The sequence below is a fragment of the Chelonia mydas genome, chromosome 11 (genome assembly GCF_015237465.2).
Source record: "Chelonia mydas isolate rCheMyd1 chromosome 11, rCheMyd1.pri.v2, whole genome shotgun sequence".
In the NCBI taxonomy this organism is placed as follows: Eukaryota; Metazoa; Chordata; order Testudines; family Cheloniidae; genus Chelonia; species Chelonia mydas.
In genome coordinates this window covers 8,525,447-8,547,645 of record NC_051251.2, presented here as the reverse complement: position 1 = coordinate 8,547,645, position 22,199 = coordinate 8,525,447, and the positions used below count along the sequence as shown (strand labels likewise).

General features: G+C 40.8%; 1 protein-coding gene across 2 annotated transcripts in view; it reads right to left on the bottom strand.

The window, feature by feature from the left end:
- RALB (RAS like proto-oncogene B) overlaps positions 1-19,112 on the bottom strand; it is a 79,916-nt gene extending 60,804 nt beyond the window's left edge. Inside the window, exons 1-2 of one of the 2 annotated variants that reach the window (XM_043524932.1) lie at positions 18,945-19,079; positions 4,841-4,921 (exon numbers count right to left, since the gene is read on the bottom strand). The gene's annotated coding sequence lies outside the window, so the exon portion shown is untranslated. Of the gene's footprint in view, positions 1-4,840; positions 4,922-18,944 lie in introns of both variants that reach the window. The other variant, XM_027823725.3, reaches the window with a different exon arrangement.
- Positions 19,113-22,199: the final 3,087 nt, after the last annotated feature.

Below are 22,199 nucleotides of genomic sequence, written 5' to 3'. Positions count from 1 at the left end.
CATGGAGACCTTCTATCCAATTAAACCTAGTAGGACTTTTTTCCAAGCACTGTATTTTACACAAGATAGATTTTTGGATGTAAATTTAGTTAGTTTCTTTCATTGTATTAGTCACGTCTCATTACAATACTTCACAGAGTTACTCTGACAGTGACTGAAAGCCTGTGTGATATATACAACTCTTTTTAAAAGTCAAAAGGAAGCAATAGCTTTCACTGCACCTGCAACAATACCCCTCTGGACTATGATATTATTAAATCTCCCAGTCTAAGGATTGGTCAATACTTGACTGGGGAAGCTCCCCTGAAAACCCAGATGCTGCAGGAAGTGATTGTGGTGATTAAGTAAATGATGTGCTTTTCTCTAAGTCATTCTGAATCATTGTCCCAACAAGGTTTCAAGAAAGCACCATACTCCCAACTATGCAGCCTTCTGCATGAGCTATGAATCCAAGTACCAGTAAGCTGTAGTCCTTAAATATCCTATGGCACTTTTTCCAAGAGTAAAAGTGTTAACCCATGTGAATTGAGCAAATTCAAGTTTGTATTGTTATATTTTGCATACTTAAATTCTTCCTGTAAATTCGCTTTGGTGTAGATTCTTCCCCTCATAAGCTTGTGTAATGTGTTGTGCACTGTTAATCAGCAGTTGCATTTCACCCCAGAGGTGACAGCCCTTCAGCAGTGGGTAAAGTAGTTCCTTTCTGTAGTTTTTCCAATTAGTAAAGTTGATAAAGGGATCCAAGTAGCCAAAAGGTGCTACATAAATATAGTACCATTGTGACATGATTTCTATTCATCTTAAATCATTCAGTTGTTCAAAGTAATACTGGAGAAACAACCTGCATGGTAATCTTCTGGGCTTCAGAACATCTTTACTACAGAGGGGGCATTTACCAGTAATGCTGTTCAGTGTTCATATGTTCATTTACACAGTATTCTTCTATAGAAACAACATGTTTCTTTTGGTGGGGAAGCCAATATACCCACAAACAACTTCTCATTTCCCTTTGACTAAAATGATTAAAAAGTATGATATACTTTAGGCTTGATGATTATGGAAAATGATTTAAAAATGAATGTACCTTGTACCACAACAGTATAGTATAACAGCTCCTCTAATGTCCCTATCTTCTCAATCAACTGTAGCCTACGGTTAAAGGCTTGTCAAAAGGAGTTGAAATTAACTTTTCATGACAACCCTAACTGCTAGAAGCTAATTATGTTAGTATAAATTACTAGTGCTCGTCCTGCTTATACAGGCCTTACTCATCCTATTAATTAGCTCAGATAATGACTGAATATTTAAGTGCCTATAGAAACAAAATATATATCTTCTAAGTGACATCCCTTATTTTCTGCTTTATTCCTCTGATGTATGTCCTGCTACTATATTGAGATGCCATTAAAACTCAGGGATGATATTCCTTTAAAAAAGCATGGAATGGATTATTGAACTTCTATGTAACAGTCCTCAGCCTCCATGTGGCATGGAAATAAAAAATAATTTGAGTACAGCAGGACTCTCTCTCTCTTTCCAGTCCTGAACTTTAATGCTTTCCAGATTTCCGTGATGGATTTCTCTTTCTTTTTTTTTTGCATAAACATAAAAATGTAAAGCACAAAAGCATAAAATTCTACATTAAAATACTATTGAAGGAGGAACAATTAACAAGAGCCAGGAAATTCTCAGTAAGGACTTATTAAACCATAAATGATTCTTAGCCCAGGGCTAGTGCATAATGTTACACACAACATACAGTGTGATTCTTAGGCACCAAAGGAGGAGTCAAGAACCTTCATTCTAGATAATATGTCTGTATTTTGCATTGAATAGGGTTCTATATTTGATTTAGTGAGGGCGGTAAGTTTTATTAGGAAACTAATTAATACCCAAGTTAACTAGAACAGAAATATGCTGACAAGTTATTTCAAACAACACTTTAAATTGAAGTAGAGGTGCCCAATCTTTGCAAACCTGAGGACTGCTGATGGGGTTCACCTAACTTGTATGCACTGTACTGCGTAGGGCCAGTTCTTTAGCTGGTGTAATTCAGCATAGCATCATTGACTTCAGTGGAGCTACATTGATTTACAGCAGCTGAGGATCTGACTTTATATGTTAACAATTTTTTTCAAAAATAAATGCCAGTAAACCTAAATTTGTCTGATTTGTAGCATAACAGATCCGGCCTTGCAGATTTAGTCCTATCCCTTGGATTAACATTTTAGGACTGCCCAGCATTCCTGGGCGTCTTTGGCCATTCTTTGATCAACCCAAGTTTAAAGTCTTGATGCTAACCCTGGGCCAGAATCCAATCTCAGTTTTAGCCCATTGACATTACTGCAGATTTACACAAGTATAACTGAGGCCAGAATCTGGCCCCATGTATCTGTACTGAAGACTGCCAACAAATTCCTTTAAGGGGGTGCTGTCCGTTCACCAAATGGAAAAAAATGTGCCCAAGACTCATCTGTACCTGTTAAGAGGCTTGAGAACTATGATTTTACTTTAATCGTACAATAACCTTTGTACAACTTTGGGATCATGTTTATTAGGTAGCTTTACACAAGCTTTTAGGGGACAATTAATCAAAATTTGACATTTCTGATTGTAAACTGCTCAAATCTATTCAGACCTGAAATTCATCCTCAAGCCAGATTTTGTGAAGGACAACACTGGAAACTTTGGCTTCATTTTTCTGATCAGACTATTAATACCAGAACATTAATGCATCTGAACTGTCACATATAGCTACATTCCTTTCATAATCCAAAGCCAAGCATCTGAACACACAAGACCTGTGTTTCTGCTGCCTTGCATCTTTTGTAGTCTTTTATATCTGTAGAAAGTGGATGTAAAATGCTACCAAATCAAAATTACACTTTGTACTGGTGAAAATGACATAGAAAATGCAAGACAGTGGGGAATTGGGGCCATAATGTATGCATGAAGCTCTACAGACTGATCCAAAGTTCATTAAAATCAGGCCAGAAAATGCAAATGTAGTCCAGAAGTGGTTAATTAATGTGCAGCATCCAAACACTTCCATATTAGTGAGTGTGCTAGATTTTCAGTCAGTTTTACTTGCTGTAATCTGTGTTTACACCTCATTCTCATGTGCTGGTATCTTCTGACAATCAAATCGGCATTACTTTTCCGATCAAAAATGAGTGAAAGGGTACCTCTCTTCAAAAGTGGAATAATGGCTCAGGAAGGAGAATCTAGAGGTCTTCAACACTAGCTGATAAAACTGAACCCAGCACAGTAGTGACCAAAAATCATTACCAATAGATGTTTGGTGGCACATAGCAAATGCTGGTCTCAGTCTGCTTCCCATGGGAAGCTTAGTGGGGATATGAATAGGGGCAGATATTCCAGGCATACTGGATGGCTCAGAAGCACGTACATAGTTGGGAAATGGCAAAAGAGGCAGATAGGTAGACGCATATTTTAAAAGATGGATTTTTTATTTATATGTGTATTAACTCCTGAAGTTACTCCCTTGTAAATTCAGAAAGGGTCTTTAAATAAAACAAGCCTGAGAGCTTATTGTAGAGTGGAGGCAGCTGTCACTTCCCTGCAAAGTGTGTCCTCCCATGCACTTTGGAAACCAAGTTTTTGCCAACGTGGCATAAGACATGCAGGCAGATGCTAAATGCATCCATGCAAACCCACCTTTTTCACTTTCTCTTTGCAGAGCCTAAACCATGTCCATCTCCCCAACTTGATGCAATCCCACCTTTTTAAATTTCTCTTTGCAGAGCCTAAGCAGCATGACCACTTGCTGCTGCATCTCTCTTTTGATTAGCTCGTGAAGAATGCTTTGCTTGAATCAGCTGGGGATCATCAGAGTCCTCCAGACAAAAGACTCAGCAGTGATTGTGGTTTACTTAAAACTTCTCAGGGGATTTTTTGCAGAGGTTTCAATTCAGCAGGAAATTGATATAAATTCAGTTGAATTTTTCTAAAAATGAGTTTGTATTTTATTCATCTGTGGCTGATATTAGCACAGATGGGCCTGAGCTATCATGTTCCAGTATGATCTTTCTTATATTGTGACGGGAAGGGGTGCAGACCCAGTGTTTTGGTTCTGCCCATTACAAAAATAGGGTCCATTTGCAAAATGCAAACTTCCGTAAAGATCAGGGCTGTTCAGATCTGAGAGTATGCCTCACACTCATCTTAGCTATTTAGTTGACATTGAGTTGATATTTACAATTCTTTCCAGAATGCTTTGTTCAGGGAGACTCCTAGTTCTTACTAACTTCTTCACTATATGAATAAATCATATTCAGGTTCTCACACTCTCTGCTTTCAAGCATCATCTTGCTGCAAACTTTGTTTAAAAAAAATAAAAGGCCAATACGCTACATTGCATGAAAGTTAAAAGTAAAAGCATAACATTTTGGAAGAAACAGAAAAGTAAAACATTTTGGAAGAAACAAAAATAAAACAATAACATTTTGGAAGAAACAGAAAAACCTTAGGATTTGAAAACTGAAATATGGAGAATTTTTTGGCAATGGAAATAAAAAGTTTGAGCCTCTTGTCTATAGCTGGGACTCTTTTGTGCACCCCCAAAAATCATCTGTATACATTAAAATATAAACATTTTATAAATTCTTGAATCTGTATTGGTCATGCATTCTTATTACAATTCCAGCATGTGTGTCCTGACACAACCTCAGTTATGCTACTGTGTTTTGGTTAAATGAGAATGAGATTTATTTCCTAGCTGTGGGAAACAAACTCTCCTCTACCTCCAGAGCTTGCCAAGTTGATTTAAAGCTGTCTGCATTCTCATGCAGTTATTGCACATGCAACAAGTTCACTGTACCTCATGATTGAACTGTTGATCCTTGAGACAGCTATCACATGGCACAGGTGAACTTTCTTGTAATTACTGGGTCTTGTTTCCCTGTAGCAGGTATAAATTAAAAGGAATGTGTCCTGTCAGTTCACAGAAGCTCCAAGTGTAAAAACAAGTAGACATGATTGATGTGTTTTTGCCCTTAATTGCTGTACCTACAACCTACCGCATCAGTTTCACCAATTTCTTTCTTCCTCCTCCAGTAGAGAAATCCCCAAGCTGCAGAATAAGCTCTTTCCTTCACCTCCTCACCTCACCTCCTCTTGCGAGAGCTGATAGCAAGAAGGCCAAGCAAAGGCAATTGTAATAAATCTTTGGCTATAAAGACTTCAGTCATAAGCAGGCACCACATGGCCTCATGGGCATCAAGGTCACAAACTGGGGATGGGGGTGGGCAGGGCAATAGACAGTGTGAGATTTCTCTCCAAGAGACCGGCCCCTTACCACCTGAGCTAAAAATATGCCTCTACTGGCTGCAGGATTAATAGTAAGGCTTATTATTTACAGACCGGCCACTAGAGGGTGCAACACATTTCATGCAGTAAAGGGCCGTGCAGTGCTTCAAGTGTGGGGTGCGGGGAGAGAGGGAGGGGAAAGTGCTGCAAGGGATCAGAGACCCAGCAAAAAAAATTTACTGGGAGCCAGGTTGCTAAGGGGCACACTTTAAGCACTGTCTTACTGAAGCTGCTGCTCCCAGATTATGACAGACCCTCACTTTTTTCAGACCGGCACCGGACCATGCTGCACAAATACACCAATCTGAACATTACAGACTAATTCATATCTGTCCCTTCTTTTCTATCTACATAACCCCACCTCACCAAGGGAAATTCCAACAGCCATGCTGCTCTTCCCCTGCAGATTTGGAGGGGTAGCTCCCAGATCACAGTCATGCTCTGCAACAGCTACTACAGTTGATGTGAAATGCATTCTCCCAGACCCATGAGGTGCTCCCAGCTGGACAGCAAGACATATGAGGTGACACCATCCCTCTGGCTACTACTATGCAATATGGACCAGTCCATCAGTGAAGCGGTTATGGGCTGGGTTCTGGTTCAAACCTAGCCTAGGACAGTAGTGGCTGGAAGTTTGTTACCATCACAAAAACTACAAATGCAACTGACACCTTAGCAGTCTCAGCAGAGGCAAAGGATTGAATGGGCTCTGGAAACTGAGCAACGCTCTCTGCTCTCAGGTCAGAATTAAAGCATATTGGCATAGCATAGTGGGGGAAGTTTACACTGCTACCGCCTGTTCTGTGGATAAATATAGGCCTTCAGTTTCCAAGCACTGCCACCTGTAACCAAAACTCAATATACTTCAAATTAACTAACAAAATGCAGCAGCTGTTTAACAGTGGGCAAAAACACGCTGCTATACCTCTCTAGAAAAGGAAGTAAGGACTAACTTCTTCAGTTGAGGAATTTTGTGGAGGCAGGACGATAATTATGCAAGTTGGAATTTGCCCAGGACACCCTGGCTAACTACCCTGTACCTGCAAAAAGTATGATGGGATCTCTGATGAACCTCAGAGTGGTCAGTTTTGCATCTCCTCTGAATATATGAGCAATTCCCAGTGGATTAGAGCAAAGCGAGAAAGGTGCATTGCACATCTTTTTATAACAGAGCACTGCTTCCATTTTCTGGCAGGTGCTGCCCACGCCTAGCTCAATGAGCACTTTTTCCACAACGAATGCTAGCCTCGCCTTGCTGATTGATTAGCTTGAGTGGGCAGGATGCCCACTCTTTCCTATGGAATAGCTATGAAGCAACAGGAAGCACTTTCTTCCTTCCCTTGTCTCAGCTTGCTGCCTCCACAGCAACCCCTGCCTTTGCTGACAAGATATCCCAACCAAATTCCAGTGCAAGCAATTACACTCTGCCTGCCTGAAAATTCCCCTGTGGTTTCAGATGGATAGAGTCATCTTACTACTTCCCTCTCATAAGCTGTTGTGTAGTGCTGTTAAACAACTGCCATGTTTCATCCCAGCAGTGGATGCGTTTCAGTTGTGGGAGAAGTGATCACCATATAATTTTATTACATTGGTGATGATTATGGCACATAAGATTGCTGGGCACTTATATTAGTTAGTTTGTAAAGTGCTATGGCACCTTTTGGCTTGGAAGGAGCTATGTTAATGCAAGATATTTTCTTAATTTTCATTACTAACATGATATGTGCTTACAATTTTGGGGTTTTTTTTTAAAATCCCAATTGTGACACTTGTACATGTCTGGCCCCTATAGCTATGGACATTTTCCCCTACTGACTAAGAGAAAATGGAGTCTTCACCCACCCTTTTACAAACTCTAAACATTGCTATTAGGTGAGAAACATGCATGTTCCTTACGCAGGACAATTCTTAGCACCATACTGCAGGAGGCAGTATAGAGGCAGCGTAGTCTAATGGACTGAACACCAGACTAGGAGCCTGCAGTATTCATTCTGGTTCTGACAATGACTCCCTCTGTGGCCTCACTTAGCATTCAACAACTCACTTCTCCATCTGTAAAATGAGGATAGTGTTTACCTTTCTATTTCACAGGGTGTTGTCCCAATTATTTAATATTTGTACAGCACTTCTAAGATATAAAATGCTAAGTATTATTACAATAGGCAAATACATATGGCAAAGAGGGCATTACTGTGTTTGCCATTAGCATTTTCTCTATATCGTGACTCATGGTCACATTCTGCTCTGGATGTACACCTGTATAACCCAAGAGCAGAATTTGCCAGCTGTTCCTGTAAGGCTCATTTGCGTTAACATAAGAACGTAAGAATGGCCCTACTGGGTCAGACCAAAGGTCTGTCTAGCCCAGTATCCTGTCTTCCGAAAATGGCCAGTGCCAGGTGCCCCAGAGGGAATGAACAGAACAGGTAATGATCAAGTGATCCATTTGCTCATTCCCAGCTTCTGGCAAACAGAGGCTAGGGTCACCATTCCTGCCCATCCTGGCTAATAGCCATTGATGGACCTAGCCTCCATTGTAAGGGAGCTTTTTTGTTTCCTGCTTCATTTGTATTGATTTACATCAAATCATAGACATGCATGGTGCCTAGAGGTGCATAAAAACACACGGCCCTTCCCTGTGAAGATTACAATAAAAAATGAATAAATGCACAGTAAAAAGAACAGCGGATGCCAATTAGCAAGGGAATCCAGCCCAGGGAGTATGCTTTTCCAAAGACCTGATTGAACATGCATTAATAACTCATCATCTGTAACTGGACAGAGTTAAGTTTGTTTTTTTTTTAAGAAGTAGATAGCAACTCCGGGTGGATAAGCACAGAAATGCTTTATAGGAGAAATGCATTTTAAGGAGGGATTTAAATGAAGACAGAAAGGTGTATTTGTTCAGAAAGACTTCTCCGTAAAGATTTACACCAGATAAAATAACTCACACTCTTTTACACCAAACGTTACTTCCTGAGGAATGAGAGTATAAGAAATAAAGCAGCTTTTCCTAGAGTATATTTTTATTATTATTATTAAAGAGTGCCCTTACACACAGCGCCTGGAGTGACATTAGCAAACTCTGGCTGCACTTTCATTACAGGATTACCTTCAGAAAATCCCCTGCCATTATCAGACACGCTGACAAAACCAGAAATGTGTGCTTCGTCCAAAGAGGAAAAATGTAATTATCTCCCGTCCATCTAAGTAAGGAGGTGAACTTCATAACTGAGAGCTTTTGTAGCTTTCCACTGTGTGTTAACTGTCTGCCTGCATTAAAACTGAGCCAGGGATGAATCCAGTATCAGTTGTGCTTAAGCAGGAGTTTCAGCTGAAACTTACATCCATCTCAATCAGTTAACAAAAGAGTTTCCCTGAAGATAAAGTAATTGTTTCAACTTGTATTTCTGTGACTGTGTTCAGTTTGGTAATTTATACCTAAATCGTAATAAGATTTACACTGCTACTTCAATTAAGATTCTTCTCAACGACTCTTAATTTTTGGACTAGCTCAGGATGTGCAGTAATTTATACCTGATCCTGGTCCAAGTGGCATCAATGAGAGCTTTGCCATAAATTTCAATGGGAATAAGCTCTAGCCTTGCTCACCTTCTCTCCCCACTGCTCAGCCTCTATTATCAACAGTACATAAGGCCCAAACTACCAAACCCATTGAAGCTGATGAGATTATTCATACAAGTAAAAGGTTTGCAGAATCAGTCCATAGTCTGATCCTGCAGACCATGCACGTGCAAGATTTCCATTTATTTTAATGGGAGCTGTGCACTCATAATTACTGCAGTTGTGTGTGGAAAGCAGCTACATGCACATGAATACGTCTAAACAAAGGGTATGCTGCAGATTTTGTTTTCTCACTGCGTGATATTGAATGGAAGAGTAATTTTATTAACTAAAAGTCTAGGGTGGGATTTTCAAAAGCAGTTAGCATTGGCCTAATTATTCCCACTGACTGCAGATTCAGGGAACAGATTTAGGCCAATATTTGAAAATCCCATCCCAAATTACTACACAAGGGTTTTATTCTAACCCCAATCTTTATGCAAGCTTCCCATCACCAGTGGGAAATCTACTGTTGGTAGAGGAGCCTACAGGAGCCTAGCTTTGTAATGTTGACCCACAGGCAATAATAAAAATTTTATTGGCTCTTGCCCAGAATGGGTTAACACCCATGGTCTACGTGATGCTGGAGCTCTTGGCCTCCAGTAGAAACCAACAGAGATCAGTGAGAACTGTCTGAAGATTTGTAATGCAAACTCTTAATCCGGCAATTAAATTTACTCAGTTATCTTATTCCTCAGTTATCAGAAGAAATTGAATTTGTTATTATGACTCTTTATATGCTAAAACATAGGTCAAGCAGCCGGAGCACAGACCTAGAAGCCAGGAACTGAAATCCAGTATTAGCACTGCTGATTATTTACACCGTGGGCATGTCTACAATTGAAATGCTACAGCTGCAGTGGTGCAGCTGTAGCGTTTCAGTATAGACACTCCCTATGCTGATGGGAGGGGTTCAGGTAGGTGAACCACCTCCCCAAAAAAATCTTCCGTCGACCTAGCACTGTCTACACCAGGGGTTAGTCGGCTTATCTACGTCATTCAGAAGTGTAGATTTTTCATGTCCGAGTGATGTAGATAGGTTGACCTAACTTTTTAGAGTATATTAGGCCTGTCACTTAACCTCTCAGTTTATCCATCTATAGGAAGGGGATAATATTTTTTTACCTAATCCTCAGGGATCTTGTGAGGATTCATGAATTAATGGTTTACTGGAATGGAATGGGTTACCTGGAGGAGGTGGTGGAATGGGTTACCTAGGGACGTGGTGGAATCTCCATCCTTAGAGGTTTTTAAGGCCAGACTTGACAAAGCCCTGCTGGGATGATTTAGTTGGGCTTGGTCCTGCTTTGAGCAGGGGGTTGGACTAGATGATCTCCTGAGGTCTCTTCCAACCCTAACCTTCTATGATTCTATGGTTGTAGAGCGCTATGGAGAAATAAAGCTCTCTATAACTACTTAGTATTATTACTAATAATAGACTTGCCACCTTTCTAATTGCTGGTAACTGGACCCCTGAGGCCTGCCCCTGCTCCACCTCTTCCCCAAGGCCCCGCCCCCTTCTCTACCTCTACCTCCACCCCCATTGCATGCACTCCTCCCCTTGTTGATTGCTGGATCATCTCAAGGAGCCTGCCTGCAGTTAGGAGGCAGCCTTGGCTGAGCAGGGGCTAGGGCAGGTTAATAAACCGGGATCTCATACTGCCCTGCAGTCACCTGACTTTTGATTCAAGTTCCATTTTGGGTGGTCAGGTCCCCTTTTCGACCAGACTTTCCAGTCGAAAACTGGGCACCTGGCAACCCTAAATGTCACCCGGACAGAGAAGCCAAAACCCGGACTGTCTCAGTAAAACCCAGACGGGTGGCAACCCTAACTAATAGACATATCTCCATATCTGCCATGGCTAAACATAAAGAAATATATTAACACTACTAATAGTGTTATTGGATGTATAGAATGTGTCTCGGTTTATTGCCATGACGACTGTCTTCCCTTAAACATTCCTTGATACTGCCAGAATATCTGCTAATTCAGAGAGAAAGGTTAATTAAACACATCCACCTATTAAAGCAAGGTGCAAACACTGCTCTGTGGCCCAAAGCTAGTCTTCTAAACTGTCATTGTTGAAACCCAGCCATAGTTGGAAACAGAAGCTAGTCCTTAAGCAAAATAGTTTCCAATGAAACTCATTTCTGCAACAAACACAAAAGGCTTTCCCCTAAGATTAATAGTTTCATCTTGTATTTGTCTAACTGAACCCAGTTTCTGCAAGAAACATTCCTATTGGTATTTGTATGTTGAAAGAGCCAAGATATTTTAAAAACTTTCCTTATGGTGCTATGATTAGCACACGAAGATGGAATACTGGGGGAAATTTTTACCTTGCCTACCTTGCAAACACCACGTTAGATCATTAATATAATTTAAGATAATGAGATAATTCATTTTTCAACATCTATTCTGTTTGTTTACTTTGTGCCTTTTATTCAACTTGCACAGTGAAAACAGACCAGTCAATTCACTTTCATTTATTCTCTGTTTCTTCTCAATTTCAAAAAGAAAAGGAGTACTTGTGGCACCTTAGAGACTAAAACAAATTTATTTGAGCATAAGCTTTCGTGAGCTACAGCTCACTTCATCGGATGCATTCAGTGGATCCACTGAATGCATCCAATGAAGTGAGCTGTAGCTCACGAAAGTTTATGCTCAAATAAAGATGTTAGTCTCTAAGGTGCCACAAGTACTCCTTTTCTTTTTGTGAATACAGACTAACACGGCTGCTACTCTGAAACTTCTCAATTTCACTTTCTGTTTTTGATGCACTAGCAAAACAGTGTTGCATTTGCATTCTTAATTCTGCAGGGAGAGTTCAAGGACCCTTTCTACAAGCCTTGCATGATGAATACTTTGGCTTACCTTCTCTGAGCAAAGATGTGGCTGTACCTCAGTTTCTTGCTCACTCTCTGACAGGGGAAAAGGGATCTCTTTTGTATCCTTTTCCCAGCATGCCCTGCTGGCATGTCTACAACTCCCATCACTTCTAGGAACTACTATCCCCAGAATGTGCTGAAACAATATAACAAGACCGTTCAGGACCTATTTTAAAACATTAACTAGTAATGGGATGAGCTACGTGAGTAAAGATTACTCGAGTTTTCACTGTACGTTTTTAAAATAAATTTGAGGCTTAAAGTGAAGTGACATGATGTCGTCTTAGTCATACAAGCTTGTAGGTTATCTGCTCCCGAACTCTCTTCCCCAAAAGATGAGAATATCCATAAGTCCCACTGCCTCCAGGATAAAATTGTGAGCCCCATCTCTTTGCCAGGGCTTTATCCACCTAATAATAATAAATTAAACACTCTTCCTTCTCATTCAGACTGTCCATGGGCAATTTTCTCAAATTCATTCATTATTCAAAGATATTTGCGGAATAGTTTCTGTGAATATATTTCTTAATCTATAGACTCTTCATGCATAGCTCTTTGTTGACAACTGAATATTCACATTCTAGCTGTTCTCATTAGTTTTTATCAGGCACATTGGCCACATATTGTTTCAATTTCTGGATTAGATGAGTAACTCAGACCTGGGTTTCTGTCAGAATACTCACATTTATGATTCCCAAGTTTGCTTTACACAAATATTCTCAAGTGTTTGATTAAAATTTGCAGTTTCCACAAACATTCCTGCTGGTAAACTTGATTGCTATATTGCTCATAGCAACTGTACACAAAGGGAGCATAGTGAATATTCATGGACTTTTTTAAAAGTTATTTATTCAGCTTTATTTGCATCTGATCGAAAATCCACTAAAGTCAGAAGGAGTCTTTCCATTGACTTCAATGGGCTTTGGATCAGGCCATTAAATACCATCTGCCCAGTAATGAGTATTAGATAAAGAGCCCATCGTCTCCAAAAGACAGAACCTCTAACCACTGTTAGATGCACATCTCTGTGGAACTGCCTTGCGTACTGTCATCATTTGGCATCAGACCATTTTCTAGATTCTCATTCAACACTGAAATCTGTGAAAAGACTCCCCTGGACTTTAATGGTAGCTTGACAGGTTCAAGTACTGTACCGGAGTCCGGTGATTTTCTCACCAAAGGTGAGTGCTGTTGACTGAGCCATAATGATGCATGCAGAATATGCTCATTGTTAAAATTTGAAAGACCAGGTAAAACCATTCAGAAAAAAAAAAAAGAGAGTGGGTTAGTTATGTTAACTCAAAGGAGGAGACAGAATAACATTAGCTTTCTGATGTAACTTCCCCTCACCAGAACTGAATGAACCATTTGAATGCTGCTTGGCTTTACCTAACCTCCTATACATGGGATAAAATACACTTGCACTTCTGCATTATTTTCATAATATGGTGAGTTCCTTTTGAATTGCCTATATACCATGGAATGCCAACCCTTAAAAGAACATCTCTGAATGCTACCACCACACAGGATTTAAATTGCGTTCAGTGGTGAAGAAGCTATACTTTTTGTTTATTTTTCTGATTTACTTACAATTAGTTTAGCAGGTTGTTTACAAATCCTTGCGCTGTATGTGTGATGTTATATACAGCTTTTTGGGGGGAAGTCAAGAGGTAGTTTGGCTTCTATTGGTGTCCTGTAGGCAGTGATGAGCTGCCAAAAGCTGAAGAACCAGTTTCTTCAGTCGCTCCGGGTCTTCAACGGCACTGAAGGACCTGCCGCCGAAGTTCCGCCAAAGACCGGGAGCGAGTGAAGGACCGGCTGTTGAAGTGCCGCCGAAGACCTGGAGCACCGCTGGGTGAGTAAAAATTAAAAAGGGATTCTCAGCGGAGCCTCCCCAGCTGCGAGCTCAGGCGGGCCGAACAGGACGGTCTCACGAGCCAGATGTGGCCCGCAGGCTGGAGTTTGCCCATCCCTTTAACAACCGGTTCTAAACCGGCTTCAGAGTTTAAGAACCGGTTCGCATGAACCGCTGCGAACCAGCTCCAGCTCACCACTGCCTGTAGGTCAACACAACTGTTGTTGATAACACCCTTGGTGCCATCTGCCTTGCACTGAATTCCACATCACAGGCATGCCTCCTGATACTCAATGCTATGCAGGGCCATTGATTTACACCAGTGTAACTGAAAGTAGAGTCCTATACCTAGTAAGACATGTGCTTGGTACTTAATATTAACTGAGCAACGAAAGGATTCAAATTAGTTCTGATTTGGGCATGCATGTTCAGTCTAACGGCTTCCACAGTCTCTGGGGCTTGGGAGAATGCCAAGATGACACGATTCCCTCCCCGCACCCCAACCTAAACATGTTTTTGGCGCATTCATTCTTCCCACAATTAGACAACAAAGTGAAGTATGTAATCCCTTGTTAGCAGTGCGATAGGAAAGTCTATGGATCACATGAACCCAGACAAATAAGCAGAGTATGCTCAGTACATCTATCAAACTTGTTGTGGCTTGCTATAAGCCTGTACCTAGGCAGTATTAATTTAAACCTGTTTTCAGTGATCGTATCTCTTTGTGCACTGTTTTATTCAGAGATGACACCACACACAATACAGAATTGCACATCCAAGCAGATACTTCTTAAAGATGCAATTATTCTCATGTGCCGAAGGCAACATTTTCGTTTAGAGAGGAGAACGTAGCCAGCAGCAAGATCTTTTAGGCTCCAGGGGACAATAACATTGTTATGCTCTATTTGCTAAAGTTATGTGCGTTACTATGTGTAACTGCCACAGAGCATGAAAAAGGGCATTGAAACATTGTCAATAAAGAGACCAAAATGTGTTTTAAGTGTATGCCTTGTTTTTCAGCAGAGATCTCTTTAAGAATAGTTATCTGGGGACGGTCAGTTTTACTATGAGCAAAATATAGCAAACTGGTAAGTAGAAATGACTCCTTAACTGAGCAAACAAAAACCAAAACACTAACCAACCATGTTGCTAAAATTTCTCCTTACTTAGGAGAAATTAAAATATAATAATCAAGCATGCAATTTCAAAACAATTGTTTTCATCGTCTTAGAGATCTATCTTGAGCTATCTAGGGGATAAGTGTGGTCTGTTGAGTAGAGCACAGGACAGGGAGATGAGACTGGATTCCAATTGCAGCTCTGGCACTGACTCACGGTGTGATGTTGGGCAAATCTTAATTGTACCTCACTTTTCCCATGCCACTCTGTAAAACTGGGTAGGGGGAAATGATACTGACCTACCTCACAAGTTCTTTGTGAGACTTAATTAATTAAAGTTTGTGACACACTTATAGGTTCTTGGATGGAAGGCACTGCAGAAATTATTAAACACAGAGATGAACATGATATTATAGGTCACACCAGCATGGCTTCTGTCAAAGAATGTCAGGTCTATCCAATCTATTAGACAATAACATAGTGTACAACAGGAGAACCGGTCAACAAAGGCTCTCAGAAAAGGCTAGTTAAAGAAATGTGGCAGTCATGGCTAGGCTATAGCAAATAGAGGAAGGATGAGTGATCAAATCTTCTGTATGGCAAAATATTATAAGAAGGTAAAATGTGTTGTCCTCTCTAGTTATTCAGAAATAAGGTGATATCCAATGCAATTGAAAGGCATCAAGTTTAAATCTGGTAATATGAAATTGAAAGTTTTTATCAAAATCATAATCTTTGGAACTCATAGTCACAAGGTTACTGGCCTTGTGGACAGGGGAGAAGCAGTAGACGTCATATATCTCAATTTTAGTAAGGCTTTTGACGTAGTCTCCACATGACATTCTCATAAGCAAATTAGGGAAATGCATTCTACATGAATTTACTATAAGGTGGATGCACAGCCGGTTCAAAGACCATACTTAGAGAGTTGTTATCAATGGTTTGCTGTCAAACTGAGAGGGAGGATCTAGAGGTGTCCCGCAGGCGTCAGTCCCGGGTCCGATACTAGTCAATATTTTCATTAATGCCTTGGATAATGGAGTGGAGAGTATTCGTATAAAGTTTACAGATGACCAAACTGGGAGGGGTTGCAAGCATTTCGGAGGACAGGATTAGACTTAACAAGGACCATGACAAATTAGATAATTGGTCTGAATTCAATTAGATGAAATTCAATAAAGATAAGAGCCAAGTACTTAACTTAGGAAGGAAAAATCAAACGTACAACTACAAAATGGTGAATAAAGGGCTAGGTAGTGGTGCTGTTGAAAAGCATCTGGAGGTTATAGGGAATCACAAAAATGTGATGCAGTTGCAAAAAACGCTAAATATTCTGGGGTGTATAATCAGGCATGTTGTATGTAAGACACGGGAGGAAACTGTCCTGCTCTGCTTAGCACTGGTGAGGCCTTAGCTGGAGTAGTGTGTTCAATTCTGGGTGCCACACTTCAGGAAAGATGTGGACAAACTGGAGAGTGTCCAAAGGACAGCAACAAAAATCATAAAAGATTTAGAAAACCTGACCTATGAGGAAAGGCCAAGAAAACTGGGCATGGTTAGTCTTGAGAAAAGAAGATTGGTAACAGTCTTTAAATATGTTAAGGGCTGCTATAAAGACAACTGTGATCAATTGTTCTCCATGTCCACTGAAGGTAGGACAGGAAGTAATGAGCTTAATCTGCAGCAAGGCAGATTTAGGTTAGCTATTAGGAAAAGCTTTCTAACTATGAGGATAGTTAAATACCGGAGTATGTTACCAAGGGAGGTTTGGAATCCCTATCATTGGAGGGTTTGAAGAACAGGTTGGACAAACACCTGTCAGGGATGGTCTAAGTTTACTTGGTCCTGCCTCGGTGCAAGGGGCTGGAGATGACGACTTCTCAAGGTCCCTTCCACTCCTACATTTCTATGATTCTGTGATAAGATATCACTGAGACCAAGACTCCCCTGTCCACTAGGCCAGTAACCTAGGATTCAAAAAAGGGATTGAACATTTATATGGTAATGAGAATATCCACAGTTACATCAGATGAGATAAAAGAGAAATAAACCCTCGCGTTTCAGGACATAAGTCAGCCATTAACACATGGATATTAGACAGAAGATTCCCCTATGAACAATTTATTCCATACACTTTCCACTACAGGATTTCTTGCATCTTCCTCTGAAGATCCGATACAGGATTCTGCACTAGGTGGACCACTGATTTGATCTGGTACAACAACTCTTATATTCCTAAATCTAGATCCAGCAGCACATAGGAGGATATTAGACCGACATCATGGAACTGGAGGCACCGTGCTCCCACATCTTTACCAGCATGCTTTGTTTCATGAAAAGAAGTCTTTTTTTTTTCCTCCTGGGTTGCTTTCCACTGGTATCCTAGCTGCACTGGAGAAGCAGACTTTTCTAAGTGAGGAACAAGCATGTAAGAGGCTTCCCTCACCTTCTAGATCTGAGTGGAACTATCAAAATGGAGGAGGAGCCAGAAAAACAACTGTTTGCAATGGATGAGTGTCCAGTAGTCAGCTGCCTTTAACTTCCAGACAATTCTAAACTCTTTACCTTCTGAGTCTTCACTGGAAAACTCACAAGACAGATGAGATGACAGTAGACAAAGATGATCCTCTCTACTGTTCTCCTGCTCAGGCGCCTCTATAAATGAGCTGATAAAACTGCAGTAAGAGAAAAGATGGATAAGAAGCACAACAGGAAGGTAGAGGAGGATGCACTCAGGCACCACATAATGAAAAACGTGCAGCTCCTGCTAAACTCTGATAGGCTAAACTATGCCTATATTGTTAGCAAGTCAAGCCACAATTATTGGCCCCTCCCTTTCATTCACAAAAATATCACCATGCGATCTGTAGGTCCGACTCAAAATGAAGCGCATGCATGTACACCACAGACAGAGGCGGCTACTGGCTTTGTGTGTGTCTTATAGAAAGTATAGCAAGACTCAGACTGGCATTTGCTACTATAACAGCACATCTTTTGCAAGCAGGTAGGAAGGGGGTTGCTTCATGAACTAGATATGGGGGATTGATTTGAGTGTTTTATATGGCAGTTATAAATTTTATACTGAATGTTGATATTTTAAATCTTGTGAAGTGTATGAGTGACATAAAATCTAAGGGCAATATTCTGCCATTCTTATCAAGTAGTACCTTATTCTGCGAGCAGTCCCATTAAAGTCAGAATAAAGTAATAATGTGAGTAAAGAGTGGCAGAATCTGGCCCTATGTTTAAGAGACTGTTAAAGTAAGTGAAATGTGAAATTGGACAGTATCCTTTTAAAATAAATCAGCTTTCTGTGTTAATGAATAACTTAGCTTGTATCTACAGAACCACATTGCAGAAGGCAAGCTGAAGATTTCTCTTCACTATAAAATTCCTTATGCTGGAAGTGGCTGCACATTGTACTTCTAAGATATTCTAGCATTACACAGACATCTAACACAAGAAGGTCCAGTCCTTGCACCACCAAGAATGGTAGAACTATTTACATTTAGATCTTCCTTTACTCTAAATTACAGAGCTAGAAACAGATATAGATTAATGCAGAAGGAGCAAGAACATTTGGTAGTTATGCTAAGGAGTGTCAATGACTCACTCTTGGTAAGTTTGCTCAGTCTGTGAGCTTTAGGGATGAACCAAAATTAGCAGAGGAAAATGGCCTTTTGATTCCCTTTATATTAAGTTTACTGCCATCTAGTACTGTGAAGCTCATTTAAGTCAAAGGAGATGCAACAAAAGTAAGAGGTGCTTGTCATACAACGTTATTGCAGTGTCAAGTTTTCATTCAGTCACATCTAAACAAAGTAGTAGTTTTTGTTCTTGTATCTCCACAGCGAGTGCTACATTGCTTCATACAGTGAATATGCCTCATTCCTCCCCTGCCACTGGCACCCACCAATGATCTAATTTCTGTACACTAGACAGCCCATCCACTGCCCCTTTCACTCCAGCTATGTCAGGAAACTCAGCTGTTCCTTGTTTGCTTCACTGATGGAAAGTGAAAGTGGGGTGTTGTCCTTTGGCTTTTATTAACTGTCTAGGGTGCGCACACAGTTTTCTTGATACAGCTTTCTGATTTAGAGAAATTGTTGGCTTAATTAGCTGATACTCACTGTGCTCAGAAGGGCTGTTAGTCTTCTAGCTGGTATTTCTTAGAGAGCATGCATGAAGCAGGCAGTCAGTGGCAAAAGCAGTCCCACACAATCAGCTACAGCGTTCCAGGCCAGTTCACACAGTGACTGCGGCTGGACTCCTCCTAGTGCTTCACAGGGCAAGGAGAAAGGGGAAGGGCTCAGGATATGATATCATACACTCGTTCTAAACACCAGGAAACAGAGAGAACTGAAATGTCAACTCTTCTGAGCCACGGGATGGACAATATCTCTGGCCGCCTCTCAATAAAAGTTAAAATAAACAGACATGACTACTTATAAGACAATATTTAAGATATCACCAGGCTCAGCCTGAAAGCAACATCATGGACTTGCTGCTAAGGTCTTTGTCCTTCTTTCCTGCTTCCTTTATTTGTTCCCCTCATTCATCATTTAATGAGTAGGAGGCCCTGATCTTGCGATGAGATCTGTGCAGGGAGATCCTTATACCTGCACAGGGCTCCATTGACTCCAGCAGAGCTCATGCAGGCACAAGAGTCCACTTGCATAGATCCAATAGCAGGATCAGGACCTTATCTTTTAAATTCTTCAGTGAAGAAACCATTGGTACAATTTTCAAAAGCATCTCAGTAATTGGGGAGCCTAAGCCCCAGTTTCAGAAGTGACTTAAGCACTTGGGTTTCTAAATTTCATTGAAAGTCAATGTGCAAGTTCAGATCCACACTCTGTGTAGGTTTGGATCCGGCTCCAGACGTTGTGTCTCAAGACAATCTCTAATTGTAACCCCTTGTAAAAATAATCCAGGCCATGTCATTATAGTCTGTTTCTCAGATTACCATTTATATGCTTTAAAATAGGAATGAGTAAGTCTTTGGAGCAAGGCAGATGTTCTAAATTAACTGTCACCCATTTCTCTCCCTCACATTGTCAGGATACCTGTTTATACAATGGCCTCAAATAGCAGTCAGGAAAAAGCAATATAATTTCATTACACAATCATCGAGCACATAAAAATGTTTTTTTCCATGCTGTTTGCTGTGGCCAACTATTGTGTCATGCATTGCACACGCCTTCCAAATCTCCTTCCCAAGTTTACAATTCCCCATTTGCTGGACTTCCTCTCTAGTTGATCTCCTGGCTGCAGCTCATTCAGGATTCAGCATCGAGGCTACTCACCGGGACTAGGCCTTCACAGCAAACGACACGGTAACTCCTATTTCTGTACTCTTGTATCAGCCTTCGGTAGCAATCTGTGTTGATTTTTAGGACTTTCAAGGCATTTCAGTAGCTGGGTTCTTGGGAGAATTGTTAGAAAAACCTTCCATTCTGATCTGCACAGCAGAGTGTTGCTTTTTCAGTTCCAGTGTTTAAACAAGTCCTTAGGTGCCAGTGTTCTTATTCTCCTTGTGCTCTTTGCCAGTGGAAGTCACAGCCTTTCAATTTCAGGAACTAGTCTAGGTTATTTAAGAAGAGAATAAACAACAATAGTTTACAGCCTAATAACAGCAGCAGCATCTGGTAAAATGCTTATTTATCAAATGATAAGATTCCCAAAGAAACCTCCCAAAAGAGCAAACAACCAACAAAAGAAATTGAAACACTCAAACATTTTGGCTGTAAAGCTTTTATGGTCACATTTTGGGGCTTTTGTAATTGATTCCACTTCAGAATGGATGGTTAAACATCTCCAATTACTATGGAGGCTTTGAGCTGTGGAGGCTGGTGGCATCTGAAATTGGGCAGACAAATCTGATAAAGTAAGGCCCTCCGATACTAGGGTGGTGAGTATGATGTAGGAACCTAGATCAATAGACACACACATCCCCTCTTGGAGACTATGAAGTTTCCCCCCAGAAAAAACACAGGCAAATTTTTGTTTCTCTTCCCTCCACCTTGATTTTTAATAGTACGGTGAAACCTCTACAAGAGATCACACTTATTAAGCAACCTCCTATCTTAAGAAGCTGCCCCAGAGTAACTCCAAACGCATTGGGCCCAATTCTGTTCTCAGTTACACTCTGATATTTCACCTGTGTGTGTTTGACCTGATTGACGCTGGTGTAAACATGATTAGAATAAGGCCTGTGATGTAAAATTCTGCCCTACTTTTATTAAGCCACCTTTGTTATGCTACCAATTTCTGCTTGTCCCTTGCATGGATTCCTTGGGCGCTCTCATGCTCTTTTCTCTGTCAGAAGGTCCTTTTTCTCCTAAATGTTTGCAATTTTCTTTGATTCTCAAAGGCTCAGTCCCTTGAGCTCTGCCTAGCCAGGGCCTTGATCTTAGAGCTGGACCTTGCCTTAATTTAGGAGCTGAGTTTCATTTAACCTTCTGACTCCTTCATTGTACAGCACTGAAGCACCGCATGGATTTTACGTATTGTGTTTTTATTTATATGGCACTACAGGTATGTGAGAAGGTGCTTCCTATAGAGCGATTCAAGAGTGTTTGAGGCCAGTTCATACAAAAAGAGCCTCCCTTCTCTGGATTCAGGGTGTCTTCTCTCATTATCAGACAGTGAACATGGATCTGGATATTCTGGGAAATGATGGGTATTAGGTGCTGGAGAAGGCCATGAGAGTGAACCACAGCTGGTGAGAATGGAAGAAAGGAGACGTTAGTGTTGTGGAGGGCAGCAGGAGAGAGCAATGGTGAGTAGGAGGTAGAAGGAAATGATCATGGGAGGGAGGAAGCCACCATGGAGGTGAGAAGGAAGGAGATTCTCAGGAGTTGGGGACAGACAGCGAGTGGCGTCAGGAAATCACCTAGAGGCAGCAGGACTATAATTAAAATGGCCACCATGTAAAAATTAGTTATTGGTTAAGTACCTGTCACATTCCTAAATAAAATCTCTACAGTTTCTTGACAGTGGCTGGCATATAAATTGATTTACAAAAGTCTGAAGTTCATTCTACTTCCTTAGGTTTCTAGATAATTTCAAGTGTATACTGCATTCTTTGCTCTTAAATTACTGCACAGAGTTGCTGTGAACTATTGAACAGCTGCTGTGTTCCACCCCGGAAGTGGCTGATTTCAGTACCTGGTGATGTGATTCCTACAACGTGTGTGCGCATGCGTGCACACGCATGCACACACACACGCGCGCGCGCGCGCGCGCGATCTGTTTCTCCTTTCATTCCTCTGCAAATCAGGAGTAACTCTATTGAAGTCCCTGGAGTTGAAGCATTCTTTTCAAATGTATACTGAGATTGTTATTCTATGACATCATGAGTTACTGCAGTAATTAAAAATTCT